Source organism: Triticum aestivum, chromosome 7A (genome assembly GCF_018294505.1).
Source record: "Triticum aestivum cultivar Chinese Spring chromosome 7A, IWGSC CS RefSeq v2.1, whole genome shotgun sequence".
NCBI classification, from domain to species: domain Eukaryota; kingdom Viridiplantae; phylum Streptophyta; class Magnoliopsida; order Poales; family Poaceae; genus Triticum; species Triticum aestivum.
This window is the reverse complement of record NC_057812.1, coordinates 638,279,707-638,305,609: the sequence shown is the minus strand read 5'-3', so window position 1 is coordinate 638,305,609 and position 25,903 is coordinate 638,279,707.

The following is a 25,903-nucleotide window of genomic DNA, read 5'->3' as shown; positions in this document are numbered from 1 at the left end:
AACTCAAGATCACTGTTGGACAACTCCTCGAGATCGAGGACATGCCTCTGATTACAGAGGAGGAAATAAAACGGTATGTCCGGGGCCAACCTTTGGTCAAGCCAGAAGATGTCAAGAAGCTCCCAACGAGAATGTATGAATTGCATCAATGGTACATGGACATTACCAAGAGATCCGATCGAGAGTCCCTCATGGTGTATGTCAAGAAGGATGATTACTACCATGAGAAAGTTGTGGCCGTTGAGTATTCTGAACTGTTTCAGTTATACAATCAAGACGCACTCGACAAATCTATCGTCAGTTGCTATTGTCTGTAAGTGATTTCTTTCTGTAATTTAAGTCTCAAGCTAGCTGTAGTGATCCTTTTGATCAATCATTACGTGTAATTATCCTCACTATATTCTTTTCTGTGGTATTATGCAGGATGAAGATGTATGAAATGAGAAAAGGTGGACGCTATGGCATTGGGTTCATTGACCCAAACACCGTTAATGAATACACATGGAAAATAAACAAGCATCATGAAAAAGAGGTAGAGGACAGCATGCTAGAGTTCTTGAAGCGCCTCAAATACAATGAAGATATACTACTTCCTTACAACTTCCAGTGAGTCACACTTTCTTGTACTACAAATTCTCTATTTTTGCCTACTAGCTAGCTACATGTTTTTGCTTACATATGCCCACTTAATTAAGACATGCAAACGTGTGTGCATGCAGATTTCACTGGATCTTGTGTATCATTAAAGTTGACGCCGAAATAGTTGAAATACTGGACTCGCTACTCAAAGCAAATAGTGACTATAACATCTTGTTTGGGATAGTCAACAGGTAATTTCAATCATTATTAACTATATATCTTGGCCTATTTAGTTCGTCATTTCATGATATGAACTATTTAATAACCCCTTTATTCATTTTCTTTGTCGGCGGGCAGGGCTTGGGCAAGGTTCATCAGCGTCATGGAAGGCGAATGGAAACCACAGCTGAAATGGTTTCGAGCCAAGGTAAGTAATTAAGTAGTACTAGCTAGCTAGCTAGCTGCCATCTCTTTAATTATCATGCTTGATTAATTATTATCTGATCAAATTAAATTCCATTCTCGTAATAAAGGCCCTGGAGCAGGCGCAGGGGACTGATCTGTGTGCATTCTGCGTTTGCGAGAACATTCGCATGATGGCGTCCGAAAGGAGCAAATCTCAAAGACAGGAATGGGTACGCTTGTCAGAACACTATTCACATTTTTTACACCATTATCGATATCTAGTCACACAACTAATACACATGCATATTGATCTCCTTCTTAACAGTTCAAAGAGGTGCGGGACAAGCTCCTAGAAATGGAGCGCGTAGAAGCACTTCAAGAGGAAATAACGGGATTTTTGCTCGACCAAGTCATAAATCCGAAGGGAGAATACTATTACCCGCTACCGCCCCCATCGACCAGGTCATGAACCACTTCCAATTGTCATCGTGCTCCGAAGGCACCAATCAGGCTAATGCCACTGGCTCCGAAGGCAACATGCATATGTAGGAGAAATTGTATATAGCTATACATGTGTGTATGTGTGAATTAATATGGTGGTTTGTGAGACATGATTGATGATATATATATGATTGTTTCTACTAGAAATTCTATTTATATATATATATATATATATGCATAACGTGTACAATGTGTAGTACCGTAAAATACCAGCAAACGAAAAAGAATTAAAATGGAAAACACAAAATTAAATGAAAAAGAAATCATAAAACCAAAAACCCCCCAAACATTTTAGTACCGGTTGGTGTTACCAAGCGGTACTAAAGGGCTCCCGGCCCCCGGAGCTGGCTCGTGCCACGTGGTTGCCCTTTAGCACCGGTTCATGCTGAAACGGTACTAAAGGGGGGGCCTTTAGTGCCGAAATTTTAGTGCCGGTTACCTAACCGACACTAAAGGGCCTTACGAACCGGTGCTATTGCCCAGTTCTGCACTAGTGTGAGTTGCTCCTTCTCTACATTATTGTTTTTCTTTTTCTGTTGATGGTTATGAGTTTGGAGAATTCCTTTATGTCAGATTGCTTCCTGTCATTAGGATTAGCTGGTTCTACCTTGTTGATGTTCTTGGCTATTTCTTTGCGTGCAAGGTGTTTGCGTTTTTTACTAAGCCGGTGTAAGTTGCAGATTCTGTACATAGACTATAAAAGCTACTATGTTTTGAGATAAGTGTGTCACGAAAGATGATTTGATTATTTTTCTTGAATTTTTTATGATTCTGCTATTTAATTTGGGCCATTTCATGTTCATATTTAAAATATTTATTTTGATAGAAATATGATTGACACTCATTACTGACGGACATCAACTGCGATAATGAATTCATATTTTCTGTTTACCCATGAAAAAATGATTGTTGGCTAAAGAGCATTCTCTCTCTCTCTCTCCATGCCCTGAAATGTAAATTCCAGTTCAGTACCAATCTTTTCTTGTGTGCATCTCATTAAGCTGATGATTGTAGATCAATATCGTCACCTAACTGAACAAACCAGTACTGTACCAACGGATCCTTCTCAACGCAAACGTTGCCGTGATCGGGTTAGGTATATGCAAATGACGCCACAACTGAGAGAAGATTATTTGAAAAGGAATCGTTAGTACAAACGAATCAAGCGAGGTGACAGTGCAATTAGTAAGACTGTGCAACCCGTAAGAGGGGAGACCAGTATGAGTACCAATGATAACACACACTTGCCAACTGAATCTTCTACGACGACAGAAGGTACTTTGTTGTGTGATGATAAGTAAAATAATCATCTTCACTATACATGATTAGGTGGTGACATTAGTCTGTAATTTGTGTGCCAGGGAAAGAAGTAGCCGTGACTATGTTACAAGAACAAGAAAGCCTTCCATTTTCAGGTTCTATGACACACAGTTCAGGGGTCCATCAAAGTAGGTGTCTGACAAAAAGGAAACGAGGTTGATAAAAGTATATTAATTCAGTACTAATACATTTCTGTTTACTAATATTACAGTCTAATTTGTTTGTTGTAATGTCAAAAATAGTGACAACAGTCGATAGTTATGATGTGTCTGCATCTGACCAAAGTGCCCTTGTTCAGCCAAACATGTGGCACCCAAAAAAGGGTACTCGGCTGAAGATCAGTCCATCTGGAATTTCTGTATCTCCTATTGCTTCGGAAGGCCAAGTTGTAATTGATGCGCAAAAAAATAACAGTGGATGTAAGCGGCGAAATGGCACTAGCTGGTATTCCCAATTGGCACCTGAACAAAAAGAAGCATATTTACAAAGAGGCCGTGAGTATAAAAGAAGAAGAAAGTCTCAAGACGCAAGTTGCAGCCATGCACAAGATACATCTAATGGGGCAATTAGTCATAATTTACAAAATACAGTTGGATATACTCATGTGCAACTACAAGGTCATACCAGCCGTCAACATGAAGATCTCATCTACCTGCCAAAGGATTCTTTTCCTGCCATTCAAGGTAATCTCAGTACCAACTACTCCCTCCGTAAACTAATATAAGAGCGTTGAGATCACTATTTTAGTGTTCTAAACACTCTTATATTAGTTTACAGAGGGAGTAGCATTTATCTATTATATTGGTCCTTATAAAACATTGTGTGACGTATATGATGATTCGACAATCAACAGATAACATTGGGGAAACACGAGAAATGCTTGGATATAATGATGACCCTAATGAAGAAATTCGTATGTTTAGTGGGCATGGTAAGTATTACTGTACTTAATCGACAATATTACTTTTAAATATGATTTGTATTTCTAATCTAGCCTAATAAAAAACACGGGTTTTGAATTTCAGTCATATTTAGAAAATAATAATGCCCAAAGTTGCATTCAGGCGGATCCATATGATCATATATATCAAAATTTACCCACTGATTATCATCTTCTAGATCCAGTCCCTGACTGTAGGCATTGCAATGCAAAAAGGTTCCAGTATGAGAAACCAACGTTTTGTTGCATGGGTGGAAAAGTTAAAATAGTAACTCCACCAATCCCTGATGAATTACGTCGACTGTACAGCAGCCAAGATCCAGATGCGAAGTATTTCCGGGATAACATATGTTACTTCAATTCTCACTTCTCCTTTACATCTGTTGGTGGTGTCTTGGATCAACGTTTTTGCAATAACAGATCTGGAGTTTACACATTCCGCGCACAAGGTCAAATTTATCATCGAATTGACCAATTAGTGCCAAAGGATGATGGGCCCAAGCATCTACAACTGTACTTTTACGACACTGATGCAGATTTACAGCAAAGATTTCGTCATTCACCTAACCTTGATAATGATCTCGTCAGAAAATTGTTGCGCATACTCTCATCTAATCCATATGCCCATATCTTTAGAAGTCTCGGCTCCATTCCAAACCTTTGCGAGTATAGGATTGAGCTCAACACAAATATTGCTTTAGACCAGAGAGTATATAATGCTCCGACAGCATCACAGGTGGCAGCAATTTGGGTCGAGGGAAGCGATCCTCGAGGTCATTTTGATAGAAGTATCATGATTTATGGTGTATCAGACCGTCCACAATATGTAAAAGCATATCATGGTTGCTATGATCCACTATCATATCCGTTGTTTTTCCCAAATGGAGAGGTCAGATGGAACTTGGATCTGCCCAGATTAAGTCGACATGCTAGGAAAATAATAGACAATCAAGCAAATGATTTTGACATAGAGGGTAAGTTTCCATCATACATTAATTGGTTACATGCTCAAGGTTTTAATTTCTAGAACTATTTAATAATCATATATTATTTTGGATTCTGTAGGAATGCTAGAGAATAGTTCTGGTTCTTGCATCTCACCAAGAGAATATTATTGTTTCAAGCTGCAAATTAGACCTGGGAAGTTTAACATCTTACTCTTTGGAAGGCGATTGACTCAACAATATATAGTTGATATGTACATTAAGATTGAATCAATAAGATTGGCATTCTTGTCAAAGCCATCAACTCAGGTTCTCATCAGAGCAGATTTGTATCAAGGATTGGTCGATAGCATTGTTGCCGGTGAAACACGTGGGTGCATGACAGGTAGGCGCATTGTGCTTCCCCCATCATTTATCGGAGGACCAAGAGATATGCGTTGAAGATATCTGGATGCAATGGCTTTGGTCCAACGGTTTGGGAAACCAGACATATTCCTTACAATGACTTGCAACCCACATTGGGAAGAGATAACTAGAGAACTAGCAGAAGGTCAATCACCACAAGACAGGCCGGACTTGGTAGCACGAGTCTTCAAGTCAAAATTAGAGGATTTAAAGGATCTTTTGTTTAGGAAGAAATTCTTTGGTGAAGTTGATGAACATGTGCACGTAATTGAATTTCAGAAAAGAGGTCTACCACATGCACATTTTCTAATAATTCTGAAATCAAACTACAAGATAACTAATCCGGACCAATATGATGAGATAATATTAGCTGAAATTCCTGATAATGATAAATATCCTATACTGCATGATTTAGCTATTAAGCACATGATGCATGGCCCATGTGGAGTTCTCAACATAAATAATCCTTGCATGGAAAATGGAAGTTGTCAATATCATTATCCTCGACATTTCGCAGAGACCACACAACAAGGAGAGGAATCTTATCCAATTTATAGGCGCAGGAATGACGGCCGCCGAGTGCGCATCAGGGGTGCAGTTTTGGATAATAGATGGGTTGTCCCATACAATCCCTATTTACTTATTCGATACAATTGCCATATAAATATTGAAGTTTTCTCTAGCATCAAGGCTGTGAAATATTTATTCAAATACATCTACAAAGGTCATGATTGTGCCTCCATTGTCATCGAAGCCGCAGAAGATGATGCAGTTATTAATGAAATTCGTGAGTATAGAGATGCAAGGTTTATTTAACCTCCGGAAGCAATCTGGAGGATTTACTCCTTCAACCTTAGTGAGATGTATCCATCAGTTATACAGCTACAAGTCCATCTGCCAAATATGCACCTTGTTCACTATAAAGATTCAGAAAAATTAGAGGATGTGGTCTGCAAAGGATCGTCTTCGAGAACAATGCTAACTGAATACTTCAGAATGAACTCTATTGATAGTTATGCCAGGAATTTCTTATACAAGGAATTTCCAGAATTTTTTGTATGGAATAATAGTACCAAGAGCTGGAAACATCGCAAACAGAGAATACAAGTAGGGAGACTTGTCGCTGCACACCCAGCTGAAGGAACGCTATTACTTGAGGATACTGCTAAATCATGTGAGATGGGCTACATCTTTCGAGGATTTACGGACTGTCGATGGTTTTGTTTTTGCCACTTTTAGAGAGGCCGCAGAAAGAAGGGGTCTGATTGAGGCTGATTGTAGTATTTCTGATTGTCTGAGCGAGGTCGCGGCATTTGCAATGCCTTCTGCCTTTAGAAGGCTTTTTGCTACAATATTGGTTTTCTGTGAGGTAAAAAATGTCCGTGAATTATGGGAAAAGCATTTTGAGGCCATGGCTGATGATTTTCAGCAGGGCAGCGCAACTGATAAAGAATCTATAGAGCAGATGGTACTTAGAGATATTAGTGATATCCTATATTCAATAGGGAAGGACATCAGTTGCTTTGATCTTCCAGAAATGCTAGATGGCACTGGGTTGGCTGGCTCTAATTGTAGAGAAGTAATAGAAGAGATGTCTATTAATATTGATCCAGAGCATCTGGACCTTTATGCAACACTAAATTGTGAGCAAAGACTTGCCTTTGATGAGATAATGCATCACGTCCTATAGAAGAAGAGTAAGGTATTCTCTATTGATGGTCCAGGAGGTACAGGAAAGACGCATCTCTATAAAGCTTTACTCGCTAAAGTGCGTTCCATGGGGCTAATGGCAATTGCAACTGCAACATCTGGACTTGCAGCGTCCATCATGCCGGGCGGTAGGATAGCACATTTGAGATTTAAAATACCAGTAAATATTCATGATGACAGTTTGTGCAGCTTCAGTAAACAGAGTGGGACTACAGAGTTTCTTCGGAGAGCGTCCTTGATAATTTGGGACGAAGTAGCCATGACAAAACGTCAAGCTGTGGAGGCACTTGATAGATCCTTGCAAGATATTACTGGTGTTCTATCTCCATTTGGAGGAAAGGTCATAGTGTTAGGAGGAGATTTCAGACAAGTTCTCCCTGTAGTGAGGCGAGGCACAAGAGCACAAATTACAGATGCTACACTAAAGAAATTGTATCTTTGGCGGTGTATAAAACAAATAAAACTATGGCGTAATATGAGAGCACAATCTGATCCATGGTTCTCAGATTTTCTGTTAAGAATTGGTGATGGTACAGAAGAATCAATCAGCCAAGACTATGTGCGCCTACCAGATGAAATTGTTGTACCATACATAGATCAAAAACACTCTGTCAGTAAGTTAATTAATGATATCTTCCCTTCACTTGGCCAGAATGGAATATCACCATCTTATATTAGTACTCGCGCCATTTTCTCCACCAAGAATGAATATGTTGATGAACTAAACGAGAAGCTTATTGATCGGTTTCCTGGGGAAGAACAAATCTACTACAGTTTTGATTCAGCAGTGGATGATGCACATTACTACTACCCACCTGAATTTCTAAACTCACTCACACCTAATGGCCTGCCTCCACATGTCCTTCGACTGAAGATTAATTGTCCTGTGATTTTACTTCGGAATCTAGATCCCTTTAACGGATTGTGCAATGGAACAAGACTTATTATCAGAGCATTTCAAGAGAACGCTATTGATGCAGAAATAATTGGCGGGCAACATGCTGGGAAAAGAGTATTCCTTCCACGAATTCCTCTATATCCTTCAGAAGATGATGTACTCCCCTTCAAGTTTAAAAGAAAGCAATTTCCAATTCGACTCAGCTTTGCAATGACAATCAACAAAGCTCAAGGTCAAACTATTCCAAATGTTGGCATCTATCTTCCAGAGCCGGTGTTCTCTCATGGTCAACTCTATGTTGCTTTATCAAGAGGGATGTCAAGACAAACAACAAGAATACTTGCAAAGCCAAATAAGGAAATTGATCCATCAGGAAAAAGCACCAAAAATATTGTCTACAAAGATGTCTTGATGTAATTTACATACAGGTATTCGTGTATTACTCATTGTTACTTCTAATACTGCAAGTTTCTTTATGTTTACAAGCATAAAAATTACACATTTGCATCCATGCTTGATTCCATGACATTAGAAACATGCAATCTTGTGCATGTGTATGTAACTTAAAGTGTTACCTGCAAACATAGAATTGTCCCTGTTCCTCTTGCATTTTTTGTCCAAGTGCATCCTTGTGGTATAATATTTTTTCCCTTACAAATGTAATTACTGGGCAGGTTTGTAAATCACCAAGTCCTTGTGGATGCCTGTTCTAGAAGAATGTCAAGAGCTGATCATGTCTACAATGGTGCAGTAGCAAATGGTTTTTGAAGGAAATGTCTCTGAAAATCGGGGAATGTCAGCTGTCTAGGGAAATCTGTTTTGCGAAGAAGTTTAGCCTAATCAAAACTGAAACTTTTATGTTGCAATTTGTAAATATGTTGTTACTCATTAGAGTATATTTTTATGCTGTTCTGTAAAATCTGATAAGAAGGACAGATCTTGAGCTTTGAAGTAGATGATATATGTACACATACCAAACACAAAGAGCACATATTTTTCCTCTGTTTTTTCTTTTTGTTTGAAGACAAGTGTGTCAAACTATGAATTTCAGGAAACTCAAAAAAAGAAATCCTTGGGTGTTCCTACATTGATGGTTTGCTATGTTAAAGGCCAACCTTAGGAAGCCCTCTATCCGGTCTTAAAAAGAATATACTCCATACAATACGAATTAACTGACACAACCTCTATTAAATGTAAGTAAGACATTGCATAGAAGTCGCGTCAATTAATTCGGATTGGAGCGAGTAACTATTTATTCCATTCGTCCTATATTAGTTGTTGTTGATACATCCATTGTAGCGATAACTAATATGCGATAGAGGGAGTATTTTACTTATTTTAAGTTGCAAAGTTCACTTGGTGATGTTGGTGTACATTCATAAAGCTACACGTGCAAAGCACGTGCCATTTACTAGTATGAGTATATGCCATACCTATCCATTTTCTGTACCTATTCCATGTGTCGTCACACTATGTTTTTCTAGTCAAATGTTGTTCTTTCGTAATAGATGTCCAAAAGGAAGAGGGTGAGTGCAGATCCTCAAGGAGTACAAACTAGGTATTTGGAAAAGGTAGTGATACCTGTTAAATTAGACAGATCAGCAGCCACAGAAAACACAGGCCCAACTGTACCACACTTTACCCCTACTCCAGTGGCCAAACCCCTATTAGAACTGCTGGGAGCCCAGCGTCAGGTACTGTCTATGATATCAATTCAAAATTTGAACTCCTAAATTTCTGCTTGTGCCTTACCTTCTCTCTTGTATGAAAAATAATTTCAGATGAATCTCCTTGCACAAAGGATCATACGATCTCAAAACAATAATGGGCTCTGCATTGCTTTTGTCAGTACCTCTCTCCCTTTTGCCTTGTAACGCTGTACTTAATTAATTGCTATTTGATTATGTATCATCACTCTGCACCTGAGCTTCATTATCCTCTGTTTCTTCCAATATTATTTGATCTGTATTTACTCTTTGCAAAATGTACAATAATGGCAACACTTATAAAGAATTTTCGTCGGGGAATTTATTGAATTATCCTTCCATCAACATGGAGAAGGGTTTTGTCCAGCCCGTGTTAACATGTAATGTAAGTTCATCCTTCTCAAGCCTTCAAACTTTGTTCTAGTATAGATTTGGATAGGCATCATTTCCTCCACTGCTGTTTGTTTGCTGTTTACATCTGATTGGATGTTTGCAACAACTACCAATTTCAAATTGTAGTTGTAAAAACATGTTCCTTATGCAGAACAGATCCATTTATTTGCTTATATAATTGTGAAACCTATTATGTGTCTCCTTGTTTCTCTTTCAGACTCATATCTCTTACGCCAGGCAGAACTTTAGGGAAGATAGTGAGCCAAACCACTTGAGGACAACGAGATGACCCCAAGGTCCTGTCTTGATGAAGACACTGAGTTGAAGCTACTCACCAGCAGATATGAGACAACCTCTGTGCAGTCGCTGCCTCAATCAGTTCGACTTCTTCAGTCTCAACTTAAAGCGGAAAGGCTTGCTTCAGCTCAGCTCCGACTTGAAGTCAAAGATGCAATGAAGATTCAGAGGACTGCCGTGCGCACCATCATGCCTTAAATCTAGTGTTGATGCATCTATCATTGACACAACTGAGGTCTACTCAGCTTCTTCAGCTGTTTGGGGGGCCCGACCTGGCCAGGCCTAGTGCCTTCTCAAGTGCTCTCAGTTTTGTATATTCTTTTGTCGGCGCGTTTATTTGCACTGGTGGCGAACTTTGATGCCCAGTGGATGTAATATGTGTGATAGCCGTGATAGCCTAACGTAAGTTGCTTGCTTATTTATTTCCTTGTTGTCTTGATTATTTGTTTGCTTGTAGTCATTGTAGTTCTTTTTCCGCGGTTTGCTAGTGGCTGCAATAACCTATTTTTTAAAACTAGGCCACAATAACCATGGGCTAATATTTACTGTAGTGACACTGGGCCTCCTACGGGCCATAGAAACAGTGGGACTTCTACGGGCCGTAGAAACTATGGGCCTTCTACGGGCCGTAGAAACAATGGGCCTTCTACGGGCCGTATCATCAACGGGCCTTATATGGGCAGTATGATCGATTGGCTAAACATGGGCCAATAACAGGCCGCATTATGGCCGTAAACGGGCTAGAGTTGGAATCGTCCGTTCATGGGCCGACCATAACGGGCCATCGTTAATAGGCTGTATTTGATGATGCTATGAAAACGGCCCAACGTATTAACGGACCACAAATGGGCCGACTGTAACCACAGGCTGAATTTGGCCCACAAACCGAAAATGATAGTAACGGGCCGTAAGTAAACGAATGCTGGAAATGTGCCCAAGAATAAATGGGCTCTGAGAAGGCCGAAAGATAACATGGGCTGGAAATGGCCCAACGGAATAATGGGCTGTTAATGGGTATAAAGTGATACACTGTTCATTACGGGCCAGTTTCACCATGGGCCGTTAATGGGTGTAAAGTGATAAACTGTTCATTACGGGCCAGTTTCACCACGGGCCGTTAATAGGCCAAGAGTTACATAGGGCATCATATGGGCCGAAAGACGTCACGGGCCATACATGGGCCAGAAGTGAAAACGGGCTGGGATCATATTGGGTGGCCCAGATGACGCTACTGGGCCTAATTCGGATAGGGCGTAACGGGCCTTGGGTTAGCAGGCTGTAAATGGGCTATATGCAAACAGGCCGTTAACAGGCTTTACATGGGCCAGCCCGCCACCTTTTGACCAAGTCAAATGGGCCGGGCTTTTCACAGGAATGGGCCTCTATTGGGCCATGCCACGTGTCGACGTATCATAGGCGCCTTCTGTCCAATGAGTGGAGGACATCTGTCCCAACGATGAGCCAACACGTGTTTCCTCCAGCCAATGATAATTTTACACGTGAAAAATCCCCATTGGCCGGGGCTGTTAACGGGTTATCGGATCCAAAACCTAGCACGATAGCTTAACGGCGTTCGGTTACGGTGGATGCCACGTGTCGGTCACCCTTGACGAAAGCACTTTTGTGACGCGCGATTTATCGTCATGGAAGTGGACACTTCCGTGATGATAATTTTGGTAATGTCATGGCACACTTCTACGACAGCACAGGTATGACTATCTTGATTCTGTCATAAATTTGTCATGGATGTACATGCATGACAAAAAATGCGACCTACTGTGACAAACACGTATCATCACGGAAGTGTATTTTTTTGTAGTGTATGGATCTTGCTGCACTCTTTACAGACTGTCCTGTTTAGGCAATTGCTATTATGTTTGCATTGTTTGCATATGTTTTCTTCTTTAATGATTCTATTTGAGGATAGGACTATTAAATATGTAGAGGCATTTAGTATGCAATGTTGAATAATAATTTTAGTGATTTGCTACAGTAGAGTATGATAAGGTTATTTGCCATGGTTTATACTAACTTATCTCACGAGTACTTGATTTTTGTGTGGATGAAGCTTTTGAGATTTAGGGAGACCGTGATATGAGAGGAATTAAGGAGACACAAAAGCTCAAGCTTGGGGATGCCCAAGGCATCCCAAGATAATATTTCAAGAAGTCTCAAGCGTCTAAGCTTGGGGATGCCCCGGTTGGCATCCCACCTTTCTTCTTCAACAACTATCGGTTAGTTTCGGTTGATCCTAAGTTTTTGCTTCTTCACATGATGTTTGCCATTATTAGAATGTCATTTTATTTAGTTTTGCTGGCTGCTTGAATAAAATACCAAGATCTGAAATTATTAAATGTAGAGAGTCTTCACATAGTTGCATGATTATTCGACTACTCATTGATCTTCACTTATATCTTTCAGAGTAGTTTGTCGTTTGCTCTAGTGCTTCACTTATATCTTTTAGAGCACGACGGTGGTTTTATTTTATAGAAATAATTGATCTCTCATGCTTCACTTACATTATTTTGAGAGTATTTAGAACAGCATGGTAATTTGCTTTGGTTATGAAATTAGTCCTAAACATGATGGGCATCCAAGAGGGATATAATAAAAACTTTCATATAGGGTGCATTGAATACTATGAGAAGTTTGATACTTGATGATTGTTTTGAGATATGAAGATGGTAATGTTAGAGTCATGCTAGTTGAGTAGTTGTGAATTTGAGAAATACTTGTGTTGAAGTTTGTGATTCCCGTAGCATGCACGTATGGTGAACCGTTATGTGATGAAGTCGGGGCATGATTTATTTATTGATTGTCTTCATTATGAGTGGCGGTCAGGGACGAGCGATGGTCTTTTCCTACCAATCTATCCCCCTAGTAGCATGAGTGTAGTACTTTGTTTTGATAACTAATAGATTTTTGCAATAAGTATGTGAGTTCTTTATGACTAATGTTGAGTCCATGGATTATACGCACTCTCACCCTTCCACCATTGCTAGCCTCTCTAGTACCGCGCAACTTACGCCGGTACCATAAACCCACCATATACCTTCCTCAAAACAGCCACCATACCTACCTATCATGGCATTTCCATAGCCATTCCGAGATATATTGCCATGCAACTTTCCACCGTTTCGTTTATTATGACACGCTTCATCATTGTCATATTGCTTTGCATGATCATGTAGTTGACATCGTATTTGTGGCAAAGCCACCGTTCATAATTATTTCATACATGTCACTCATGAGTCATTGCACATCCCGGTACACCGCCGGAGGCATTCATATAGAGTCATATCTTGTTCTAAGTATCGAGTTGTAATTGTTGAGTTGTAAGTAAATAAAAGTGTGATGATCATCATTATTAGAGCATTGTCCCAGTGAGGAAAGGATGATGGAGACTATGATTCCCCCATAACTCAGGATGAGACTCCGGACGAAAATAAATAAATAAAAGAGGCCAAAGAAGCCCAAATAAAAATAAAATAAAATAAAAGAGGCCATAAAAAAGTGAAAAGGCCCAAATAAAAAAATAAAAAAATGAGAGAAAAAGAGAGAAGGGACAATGCTACTATCCTTTTACCACACTTGTGCTTCAAAGTGTTGGAAATATGCCCTAGAGGCAATAATAAATTGGTTATTATTATATTTCCTTGTTCATGATAATCGTTTATTATCTATGCTAGAATTGTATTGATAGGAAACTCAGATACATGTGTGGATACATAGACAACACCATGTCCCTAGTAAGCCTCTAGTTGACTAGCTCGTTGATCAATCGATGGATACGGTTTCCTGACCATGGACATTGGATGTCATTGATAATGGGATCACATCATTAGAAGAATGATGTGATGGACAAGACCCAATCCTAAGCATAGCACAAGATCATGTAGTTCGCATGCTAAAGCTTTTCTAATGTCAAGTATCATTTCCTTAGACCATGAGATTGTGCAACTCTCGGATACCGTAGGAATACTTTGGGTGTGCCAAACGTCACAATGTAACTGGGTGGCTATAAAGGTGCACTACGGGTATCTCCGAAAGTGTCTGTTGGGTTGGCACAAATCGAGACTGGGATTTGTCACTCCGTGTGACAGAGAGGTATCTCTGGGCCCACTCGGTAGGACATCATCATAATGTGCACAATGTGATCAAGGAGTTGATCACGGGATGATGTGTTACGGAACGAGTAAAGAGACTTGCCGGTAACGAGATTGAACAAGTTATCGGGATACCGACGATCGAATCTCGGGCAAGTATCGTACCGCTAGACAAAGGGAATTGTATACGGGATTGATTAAGTCCTTGAAATCGTGGTTCATCCGATGAGATCATCGTGGAAAATGTGGGATCCAACATGGGTATCCAGATCCAGCTGTTGGTTATTGACCGGAGAATGTCTCGGTCATGTCTGCATGGTTCCCGAACCCGTAGGGTCTACACACTTAAGGTTCGATGACGCTAGGGTTATAAGGAATAGATATACGTGGTTACCGAATGTTTTTCGGAGTCCCGGATGAGATTCCGGATGACACGAGGAGTTCCAGAATGGTCCGGGGGTAAAGATTTATATATGGGAAGTCCTGTTTTGGTCACCGGAAAAGTTTCGGGTTTGATTGGTAACGTAGCAGGACCAACGGGAGGGTCCCGAGGGTCTACCAAGTGGGGCCACAAGCCCCGGAGGGCTGCATGGGCCAAGTGTGGGAGGGGACCAGCCCCAGGTGGGCTGGTGCGCCCCCCACAAGGGCCCAAGGCGCCTAAAGGGAAGGAAGGGGCAAACCCTAAGGCAGATGGGCCTTAGGGCCCATACCTGGTGCGCCTCCCTCTCCCCTCCCCTTGGCCGCCCCCTAGATGGGATCTAGGGGCTGCTGCCACCCCTAGGGAGGGAACCCTAGATGGGGACGCAGCCCCTCCCCTTCCCCTATATATACTTGAGGTTTGGGCTGCCCAAGAGACATGAGTTTGTGACCTCTCCCTGGCGCAGCCCTACCTCTCTTTCTCCTCATATCTCGCGGTGCTTGGCGAAGCTCTGCTGGATCACCACGCTCCTCCACCACCACCACGCCTTTGTGCTACTGCCAGATGGAGTCTTCCTCAACCTCTCCCTCTCTCCTTGCTGGATCAAGGCATGGGAGACATCACCGGGCTGTACGTGTGTTGAACGCGGAGGTGCCGTCCGTTCGGCACTAGGATCTCCGGTGATTTGGATCACGATGAGTACGACTCCTTCAACCCCGTTCTCTTGAACGCTTCCGCTTAGCGATCTACAAGGGTATGTAGATGCACTCTCCTTCCCCTCGTTGCTGGTTTCTCCATAGATAGATCTTGGTGACACGTAGGAAAATTTTGAATTTCTGCTATGTTTCCCAACAGTGGCATCATGAGCTAGGTCTATGCGTAGTTTCTATGCACGAGTAGAACAAAAAGTAGTTGTGGGCGTTGATTTTGTGCAATATGCTTACCGTTACTAGTCCAATCTTGATTCGGCGGCATTGTGGGATGAAGCGGCCCGGACCGACCTTACACATACTCTTACATGAGACTGGTTCCACCGACTGACATGCACTAGTTGCATAAGGTGGCTAGCGGGTGTCTGTCTCTCCCACTTTAGTCAGATCGGATTTGATGAAAAGGGTCCTTATGAAGGGTAAATAGCAATTGGCATATCATGTTGTGGTTTTTGCGTAGGTAAGAAACGTTCTTGCTAGAAACCCATAGCAGCCACGTAAAACATGCAAACAACAATTAGAGGACGTCTAACTTGTTTTTGCAGGGTATGCTATGTGATGTGATATGGCCAATAAGAATGTGATGAATGATATGTGATGTATGAGATTGATCATGTTCTTGTAATAGGAATCACGACTTGCATATCGATGAGTATGACAACCGGCAGGAGCCATAGGAGTTGTCTTACTTTATTTATGACCTATGTGTCAACATAAACGTCATGTAATTGCTTTACTTTATTGCTAACCGTTAGCTGTAGTAGTAGAAGTAATAGTTGGCGAGACAACTTCATGAAGACACGATGATGGAGATCATGATGATGGAGATCATGGTGTCATGCCGGTGATGATGATGATCATGGAGCCCCGAAGATGGAGATCAAAAGGAGCAAAGTGATGATGGCCATATCATGTCACTATTTGATTGCATGTGATGTTTATCATGTTTTTACATCTTATTTGCTTAGAACGATGGTAGTAAATAAGATGACCCCTCATTAAAATTTCAAGAAAGTGTTCCCCCTAACTGTGCACCGTTGCGAAAGTTCGTCGTTTCGAAGCACCACGTGATGATCGGGTGTGATAGATTCTTACGTTCACATACAACGGGTGTAAGCCATATTTACACACGCGAAACACTTAGGTTGACTTGACGAGCCTAGCATGTACAGACATGGCCTCGGAACACAGGAGACCGAAAGGTTGAGCATGAGTCATATGGTAGATACGATCAACATGAAGATGTTCACCGATGATGACTGGTCCGTCTCACGTGATGATCGGACACGACCTAGTTGACTTGGATCATGTAATCACTTAGATGACTAGAGGGATGTCTATCTGAGTGGGAGTTCATAAGATGAACTTAATTATCCTGAACATAGTCAAAAGGTCTTCACAAATTATGTCATAGCTCGCGCTTCAGTTCTACGTTTTAGATATGTTCCTAGAGAAAATTTAGTTGAAAGTTGATAGTAGCAATTATGCGGACTAGGTCCGTAAACTGAGGATTGTCCTCATTGCTTCATAGAAGGATTATGTCCTTAATGCACCGCTCAGTGTGCTATACCTCGAACGTCGTCTGTGGATGTTGCGAACATCTGACATACACATTTTGATAACTACGTGATAGTTCAGTTAAATGGTTTAGAGTTGAGGCACCGAAGACGTTTTGAGATGTCGCGAAACATATGAGATGTTTCGAGGGCTGAAATTGGGATTTCAGGGTCGTGCCCACGTCAAGAGGTATAAGACCTCCGACGATTTTCTTAGCCTACAAACTAAGGGAGAAAAGCTCAATTGTTGAGCTTGTGCTCAGATTGTCTGAGTACAACAATCATTTGAATCGAGTGGGAGTTGATCCTCCAGATGAGATAGTGATGTTTCTCCGAAGTCATTACCACCAAGCTGCTAGAGCTTCATGATGAACTATAATATATCAGGGACATATATGATGATCCTTGAGATATTCGCGATGTTTGACACCACAAAAGTAGAAATCAAGAAGGAGCATCAATTGTTGATGGTTGGTGAAACCACTAGTTTCAAGAAGGGCAAGGGCAAGAAGGGATACTTCATGAAACGGCAAATCAGCTGCTGCTCTAGTGAAGAAACCCAAGGTTGAAACCAAACCCGATACTAAGTGCTTCTGTAATAAGGGGAACAACCACTGGAGCAGAATTACCCTAGATACTTGGTAGATGAGAAGGCTGGCAAGGTCGATAGAAGTATATTGGATATACATTGTGTTAATGTGTACTTTACTAGTACTCCTAGTAGCACCATGGTATTAGATACCGGTTCGGTTGCTAAATGTTAGTAAACTCGAAATAAAAGGCCGCGGAGTAAACGGAGACTAGCTAAAGGTGAGCTGGCAATATGTGTTGGAAGTTTTTCGAAGCTTGATGTGATCAAGCATCACACGCTCCCTCTACCATCGAGATTGGTGTTTGTGTTGAGCATAGACATGATTGGATTACGTCTATCGCGATACGGTTATTCATTTAAGGAGAATAATGGTTACTCTGTTTATTTGAATAATACCATCCCGATCGTAGTGATACACATTTTCATGCCAAAGGTATAATGATAGTACCACACAAATGTGGCACTGCAATTTGAGTCATATCGGTATAAAACGCATGAAGAAGCTCCATGTTGATGGATCTTTGGGCTCACTCGTTTTGAAAAGTTTGAGACATGTGAACCATGTCTATTGGTGTATATGCATGAAGAAACTCCATGCAGATGGATCGTTTGGACTCACTTGATTTTGAATCACTTGAGATATGCAAATCTTACCACATGGGCAAGATGACTGAAGAGCCTCATTTTCAGTAAGACAAAACAAGATAGCAACTCGTTGGAAGTAACACATTTTGATGTATGCAGTCCAATGAGTGCTGAGGCATGCAGAGAATATCGTTATGTTCTTACTTCACAGTTGATTCGAGTAGATGTTGAGTATGTTTACTTGATGAAACACAAATCTGAATTATTGAATGGTTCAACTAATTTCAGAGTGAAGTTTAAGATCATTGTGACAAGAGGATAAAATGTCTATGATATGATCATGGAGATGAGTATCTGAGTTACGAGTTTGGCATACAATTAAGATTTTGTGGAGATTGTTTCACAACCAATACCGCCTGGAACACCATAGTGTGATGGTGTGTCCGAACATCATAATTGCACCCTATTGGATATGGTGCATACCATGATGTCTCTTATCAAATTACGATGATATTTTATGGGTTAGGCATTAGAGACAACCACATTCACTTTAAATAGGGCACCACGTAATTCCGATGAGATGACACCGTATGAACTATGGTTTAGAGAAACCTAAGCTGTCATTTCTTAAAAGTTTGGGGCGGCGACGCTTATGTGAAAAAGTTTTAGGCTGATAAGCTTGAACCCAAAGCGGATAAATGCATCTTCACAGGACACCCAAAACAGTTGGGTATACCTCCTGTCTCAGATCCGAAAGAAATAAGGGATTGTTTCTAGAATCGGGTCCTTTCTCGAGGAAAAGTTTCTCTCGAAAGAATTGAGTGGGAGGATGGTGGAGACATGATAAGGTTATTAAACCGTCTCTTCAACTAGTGTGTGGCAGGGCACAGGGAGTTGTTCCTGTGGCACCTACACCAATTGAAGTAGAAGCTTATGATAGTGATCATGAAACTTTAGATCAAGTCACTACCAAACCTCGTGGGATGACAAGGATGCGTACTTCTTCAGAGTGGTACGTAATCCTGTCTTGGAAGTCATGTTCCTAGACAACAATGAACCTATGAGCTATTGAGAAGCGATGGTGGGCCTGGATTCCAAAATGGCTCGAGGCCATATAATCCGAGAGAGGATCCATATATGAAAACAAAGTGTAGACTTTGGAAGAACTACTTGATGGTCGTAAGGCTGTTAGGTACATATGGATTTTAAAAGGAAGACGGACAATGATGTTAAGTATCACCATTAAGAAAGCTCGACTTGTCGTTAAGATGTTTTCCGACAAGTTCAAGGAGTTGACTACGATGAGACTTTCTCACTCGTAGCGATGCTAAGAGTCTGTTGGAATTATATTAGCGATTACTGCATTATTTATGAAATCTTGCAGATAGGATGTCAAAACATTGTTTCCTCGACGATTTTCTTGAGGAAAGGTTGTATGTGATACAACCGGAAGGTTTTGTCAATCCTGAAAGATGCTAATAAGTATGCAAAGCTCCAGCAATCCTTCTAAGGACTGGAGTAAGCATCTCGGAGTTGGAATGTATGCTTTGATGATGATCAAAGATTTTGGGTTTATACAAAGTTTATGAGAAACTTGTATTTCCACAGAAGTGAGTGGGAGCACTATAGAATTTCTGATGAATATATGTTGTTGACATATTGTTGATCAGAAATGACGTAGAATTTCTGGAAAGCATATAGGGTTATTTGAAAAGTGTTTTTCAATGAAAGCCTGGATTAAGCTACTTGAACATTGAGCATCAAGATCTATAAGGATAGATCAAAACGCTTAATGGTACTTTCAAATGAGCACATACCTTGACATGATCTTGAAGGTGTTCAAGATGGATCAGTCAAAAAAAAGGAGTTCTTGCCTGAGTTGTAAGGTATGAAGTTAAGACTTAAATCTCGACCATGGCAGAGGAAAGAGGAAGGACGAAGGTCGTCCCCTATGCTTTTGTCATAGGCTCTATACGGTATGCCATGCTGAGTACCGCACCTGATGTGTGCCTTGCCACATATCTGGCAAGAGGGTACAAAGGTAATCTAGGAGTAGATCACCAGATAGCGGTCTAAATTATCCTTAGAGGAATAAGGATATATTTCTCGGTTATGGAGGTGATAAAGAGTTCGACGTAAAGAGTTACGTCGATGCAAGCTTAACACGTATCCGGATAGCTCTGAGTAGAGATACCGGATACGTATAATGGAGCAACAATTTAGAATAGCTCCAAGTAGAATAGTTATTTGAAATGGCTCCAAATGTAGCGTAGTAGCTGCATCTTCAACATGACATAGAAATTTGCAAAGTACATACGGATCTGAATGTTGCAGACCCGTTGACTCAAACCTCTCTCACAAGCATAACATGATCAAACCCAGAACTCTTTGGGTGTTAGTCACATGGGGATGTGACCTTGAGTGTTAATCACATATCGATCTGAACTGGATTATTGACTCTAGTGCAAGTGGGAGACTATTGGAAATATGCCCTAGAGGCAATAATAAATTGGTTATTATTATATTTCCTTGTTCATGATAATCGTTTATTATCCATGCTAGAATTGTATTGATAGGAAACTCATATACATGTGTGGATACATAGACAACACCATGTCCCTAGTAAGCCTCTAGTTGACTAGCTTGTTGATCAATAGATGGTTATGGTTTCCTGACCATGGACATTAGATGTCATTGATAACGGGATCACATCATTAGAAGAATGATGTGATGGACAAGACCCAATCCTAAGCATAGCACAAGATCGTGTAGTTCGCATGCTAAAGCTTTTCTAATGTCAAGTATCGTTTCCTTAGACCATGAGATTGTGCAACTCCTGGATACCGTAGGAATACTTTGGGTGTGCCAAACGTCACAACGTAACTGGGTGGCTATAAAGGTGCACTACGGGTATCTCTGAAAGTGTCTGTTGGGTTGGCACGAATCGAGACTGGGATTTGTCACTCCGTGTGACGGAGAGGTATCTCTGGGCCCACTTGGTAGGACATCATCATAATGTGCACAATGTGATCAAGGAGTTGATCACGGGATGATGTGTTACGGAACGAGTAAAGAGACTTGCCGGTAACGAGATTGAACAAGGTATCGGGATACCGACGATCGAATCTCGGGCAAGTATCGTACCGCTAGACAAAGGGAATTGTATACGGGATTGATTAAGTCCTTGACATCGTGGTTCATCCGTTGAGATCATCGTGGAACATGTGGGAGCCAACATGGGTATCCAGATCCCGCTGTTGGTTATTGACCGGAGAACGTCTCGGTCATGTTTGCATGGTTCCCGAACCCGTAGGGTCTACACACTTAAGGTTCGATGACACTAGGGTTATAAGGAATAGATATACATGGTTACTGAATGTTGTTCAGAGTCCCGGATGAGATCCCGGACGACACGAGGAGTTCCGGAATGGTCCGAAGGTAAAGATTTATATATGGGAAGTCCTGTTTTGGTCACCGGAAAAGTTTCTGGTTTTATCGGTAATGTACCGGGACCAACGGGAGGGTCCCGGGGGTCCACCAAGTGGGGCCACAAGCCCCGGAGGGCTGCATGGGCCAAGTGTGGGAGGGGACCAGCCCCAGGTGGGCTGGTGCGCCCCCCCACAAGGGCCCAAGGCGCCTAAAGGGGAGGAAGGGGGCAAACCCTGAGGCAGATGGGCCTTAGGGCCCATACCTGGTGCGCCTCCCTCTCCCCTCCCCTTGGCCGCCCCCTAGATGGGATCTAGGGGCTGCCGCCACCCCTAGGGAGGGAACCCTAGGTGGGGGCGCAGCCCCTCCCCTTCCCCTATATATACTTGAGGTTTGGGCTGCCCAAGAGACATGAGTTTCTGACCTCTCCTTGGCGCAGCCCTACCTCTCTTTCTCCTCATATCTCGCGGTGCTTGGCGAAGCCCTGCTGGATCACCATGCTCCTCCACCACCACCACGCCGTTGTGCTGCTGCTAGATGGAGTCTTCCTCAACCTCTCCCTCTCTCCTTGCTGGATCAAGGCATGGGAGACATCACCGGGCTGTACGTGTGTTGAACGCGGAGGTGCCGTCCGTTCGGCACTAGGATCTCCGGTGATTTGGATCACGATGAGTACGACTCCTTCAACCCCGTTCTCTTGAACGCTTCCGCTTAGTGATCTAAAAGGGTATGTAGACGCACTCTCCTTCCCCTCGTTGCTGGTTTCTCCATAGATAGATCTTGGTGACACGTAGGAAAATTTTGAATTTCTGCTACGTTTCCCAACACAAAGTAGCACCATGATCTTCATGATAGAGAGTCTCCTATGTTGTCACTTTCATATACTAGTGGGAATCTTTCATTATAGAACTTGGCTTGTATATTCCAATGACGGGCTTCCTCAAAATTCCCTAGGTCTTCGTGAGGAAGCAAGTTGGATGCACACCCACTAGTTTCTTTTGTTGAGCTTTCATACACTTATAGCTCTAGTGCATCCGTTGCATGGCAATCCCTACTCACTCACATTGATATCTATTGATGGGCATCTCCATAGCCCATTGATATGCCTAGTTGACGTGAGACTATCTTCTCCTTTTTGTCTTCTCCACAACCACCATTCTATTTCCACCTATAGTGCTATGTCCATTGCTCACGCTCATGTATTGCATGAAGATTGAAAAAGTTTGAGAACATCAAAAGTATGAAACTATTGCTTTGGCTTGTCATTGGGGTTGTGCATGATTTAAATACGTTGTGTGGTGAAGATGGAGCATAGCCAGACTATATGATTTTGTAGGGATAGCTTTCTTTGGCCATGTTATTTTGATAAGACATAATTGCTTAGTTAGTATGCTTGAAGTATTATTATTTTTATGTCAATATTAACCTTTTGTCTTGAATCTTATGGATCTGAATATTCTTGCCACAATAAAGAGAATTACATGGATAAATATGTTAGGTAGCATTCCACATAAAAAAATTCTGTTTTTATCATTTACCTACTCGAGGACGAGCTGGAATTAAGCTTGGGGATGCTGATACGTCTCCAACGTATCTACAATTTTTTATTGTTCCATGCTATTATATTATCTGTTTTGGATGTTTATGGGCTTCATTAAACACTTTTATATTATTTTTGGGACTAACCTATTAACCCAGAGTCCAGTGCTAGTTTTTGTTTTTTTCCTTGTTTTAGAGTATTGCAGAAAAGGAAAATCAAACGGAGTCCGATTGACCTGAAACTTCACGAAACTTATTTTTGGACCAGAAGAAGCCCACGGAGTATCGGAGTTGGACCAGGAGAGTCCCGGGCTGCCCACAAGGGTGGGGGGCGCGCCCCCTGCCTCGTGGACTACCCGGAGGTCCACCGACGTACTTCTTCCTCCCATATATGCCCATATACCCTAAAAATTTCGAGGAGCACAATAGATCGGGAGTTCCGCCGCCAGAAGCCTCCGTAGCCACCATAAACCAATCTAGACCCATTCCGGTACCCTTCCAGAGGAGGGAATCCTTCTCCGGTGGCCATCTTCATCATCCCGATGCTCTCCATGACGAGGAGGGAGTAGTTCTCAATCGGGGCTGAGGGTATGTACCAGTAGCTATGTGTTTGATCTCTCTCTCTCTCCTGTTCTTGATTTGGCACGATCTTGATGTATTGCTAGCTTTGCTATTATAGTTGTATCTTATGTTTCTTCTCCCCCTCTACTCTCTTGTAATGGATTGAGTTTTCCCTTTGAAGTTATCTTATCGGATTGAGTCTTTAATGATTTGAGAACACTTGATGTATGTCTTGCCATGCGTATCTGTGGTGACAATGGGATATCACATGATTCACTTGATGTATGTTTTGGTGATCAACTTGCGGGTTCCGCCCATGAACCTATGCATAGGGGTTGGCACACGTTTTCGTCTTGATTCTCCGGTAGAAACTTTGGGGCACTCTTTGAGGTTCTATGTGTTGGTTGAATAGATGAATCTGAGATTGTGTGATGCATATCGTATAATCATACCCACGGATACTTGAGGTGACATTGGAGTATCTAGGTGACATTAGGGTTTTGGTTGATTTGTGTCTTAAGGTGTTATTCTAGTATGAACTCTAGGGCTGTTTGTGACACTTATAGGAATAGCCCAACAGATTGATTGGAAAGAATAACTTTGCGGTGGTTTCGTACCCTACCATAATCTCTTTGTTTGTTCTCCATAATTAGTGACTTTGGAGTGACTCTTTGTTGCATGTTGAGGGATAGTTATGTGATCCAATTATGTTATTATTGTTGAGGGAACTTGCACTAGCGAAAGTATGAACCCTAGGCCTTGTTTCAACGCATTGCAATACCGTTTACACTCACTTTTATAATTAGTTACCTTGCTGTTTTTATATTTTCAGATTACAAAAACTATTATCTACTATCCATATTGCACTTGTATCACCATCTCTTCGCCGAACTAGTGCACCTATATAGTTTACCATTGTATTGGGTGTGTTGGGGACACAAGAGACTCTTTGTTATTTGGTTGTAGGGTTGCTTGAGAGAGACCATCTTCATCCTACGCCTTCCACGGATTGATAAACCATAGGTCATCCACTTGAGGGAAATTTGCTACTGTCCTACAAACCTCTGCACTTGGAGGCCCAACAACGTCTACAAGAAGAAGGTTGTGTAGTAGACATCACTTAGTCATAAAGTAAAGCATTATAGGGCGATTGCATTGCATACAATAAAGCGACAACCATATGGCTCCTACCAGTTGTCGATAACTCGGTTACAAAAACATGATCATCTCATACAATAAAATATAGCATCATGCCTTGACCATATCACATCACAACATGCCTTGCAAAAACAAGTTAGACGTCCTCTACTTTGTTGTTGCAAGTTTTACATGGCTGCTACAGGCTGAGCAAGAACAGTTCTTACCTACGCATCAAAACCACAATGATAGTTTGTCAAGTTAGTGCTGTTTTAACCTTCTCAAGGACCGGGCATAGCCACACTCGGTTCAGCTAAAGTTGGAGAAACTGACACCCGCCAGCTACATGTGTGCAAAGCACGTTGGTAGAACCAGTCTCGCATAAGTGTACGCATAATGTCGGTCCGGGCTGCTTCATCCAACAATACCGCGAAACCAAAGTATGACATGCTGGTAAGCAGTATGACTTGTATCGCCCACAACTCACTTGTGTTCTACTCGTGCATATAACATCTACGCATAAAACCAGGCTCTGATACCACTGTTGGGGAACGTAGTAATTTCAAAAAAATTCCTACGCACACACAGGATCATGGTGATGCATAGCAATGAGAGGGGAGAGTGTTGTCCACGTACCCTTGTAGACCGAAAGCGGAAGCGTTAGCACAACGCGGTTGATGTAGTCATATGTCTTCACGATCCGACCGATCAAGTACCGAACGCACGACACTTCCGAGTTCAGCACACATTCAGCTCGATGACGTCCCTCGAACTCCGATCCAGCCGAGCTTTGAGGGAGAGTTCTGTCAGCATGATGGCGTGGTGACGATGATGATGTTCTACCGATGCAGGGCTTCGCCTAAGCACCGCTACGATATTATCGAGGTGGATTATGGTGGAGGGGGGCACCACACACGACTAAGAGATCGAGAGATCAATTGTTATGTCTATGGGGTGCCCCCCTCCTCCGTATATAAAGGGGGAGGAGGATAGGTCCAGCCAAGGGGGTGGCGCGCCCTAGGAGGGGGAAACCTACTCCGAGTAGGTTTGCCCCTCCCTTTCCTAGTCCAAGGAGGGGGAAGGAATGAGTGGGTGACGGGAAAGGCAAGGGGGGCGCCGCCCCCTTCCTTGTCCTATTCGGACTCAAGGGGAGGGGGCGCGTCTCTTGCCCTGGC